Raw genomic sequence first — 1,565 nt, forward strand, 5'->3', positions numbered from 1 at the left:
TTGGACCGTTTAAACAAAAGCAGCTTCATCAATTCCTGAGTCCTAATGCCAGGTCAAGCTTCAGTGCTGATGTCTGCCTAACGTTTCAAACTGAGATACTTAAATCCAAGTACTGTATAGGTCTGGAAGAATTGTCTCTGTAGAATCACAGTGAGACTTAGCCGTCAAAAACAATCACAGTAGTCATTTAAACTCTTCGCTGTATGTGGCAGAAAATTCAGCTCAAACTGCTTTAGCATAATACAATAATGATGATACTTATGTAACTGTGCTAGCCACGGAGATGTGCTCCCCAGGTTCCTCTGAAAGGACTCAATGTGCAGCTGCAGGGAAGGTAGACAGCAAATTATCAGTCATCATCTCCTTCTGGGGCTGCGTCTGGTTCTCAGTCATTTTCACAAGGTCACAACCTTCCAAAATCACCTCAAAAGACAGAGTGCGGCAGAGATATTAAAGTCCACCTTGACATAAAGAAATTTTGTAAGGGATTAACAAAGCCCCAAAGGCTTTGTTAACAAAAAGCTTTTGAAAGGAAGAGCCGAACTGGTCTTCAGTAGAAAGCTTGGCACAGGGGCGGGAGTGGGGGCGGGAGGATAAATTAGGGAAGGGGACACTAGGACAATGGGGGGATAAATGCCTACCGCAGAGGTAGGCTGGGGGGTAGGAGGGAAATTGGGGGCATTGGTGGAGGGAAGAAGGGACTTATTAATGAATAAATTTGCAGCTCTGTAATTCATGGTCATTAAACATTTTTAATCATAAATAATAAATACCTGCCTCAGAGATTCCTACTAGATTGTCTAGGGTTATCAGACCTTTTTCACTCTTACTCTGCCAAACCCTGAGCAGTGGTATTTTTGGCTTCAAACACAGCTATATATGGTAATGGAGAGGCCCAAAGATGAATGAAGTTCTGTTTTCTCTCTCAGTACAATTCTGCTCATGTTCATTTATTAATCTATCCAAAAAAAGGCAACCTTCAGTGTTGGAAGTTTACTCTCAGGAACTCCTGAACCAATGTTTCATTTTGTTTTTTTTTAATCCCAGAATTCACAGGAATCTTCAGACTCACATTACTTCTAGCTGTGCCAACTCTGAAACAATCACCATAGCTGGGAGATGATGCTGATCAGTTTAGGCTCAGGTCGAATGTTTTACTGAAGAAACTGAGATAAGAGAGAAGAATTTGCCATAATAAAATCTGGCTGGCCAGAGATTGTGTGAAAGGATATTCAAATCTATCCTCCATAATCACTCCTGAGTAAAAACTTAAACGCTGGTAAAGATAAAAGATAGAAATCAGATGGAGTCTGTTTGAAACTGGGTATATCTTAACTGAATTCTATTCACCAAAACCCTTTCTGGATTTCTACTATTTATAAAGCATAAGGGCTGGAGCCTTAGTAGCACAGCGGTTGGGCTTTCGCCTTTCATGTGGCCAACCCGAGTTCGATTCCTCCGCCCCTCTCAGAGAGCCCGGCAAGCTACCGAGAGTATGGAGCCAGCACGGCAGAGCCTGGCAAGCTACCCATGCGTATTGGATATTCCAAAAATAGTAACAATAA

This window comes from Sorex araneus, chromosome X (genome assembly GCF_027595985.1).
Source record: "Sorex araneus isolate mSorAra2 chromosome X, mSorAra2.pri, whole genome shotgun sequence".
Lineage (NCBI taxonomy): Eukaryota > Metazoa > Chordata > Mammalia > Eulipotyphla > Soricidae > Sorex > Sorex araneus.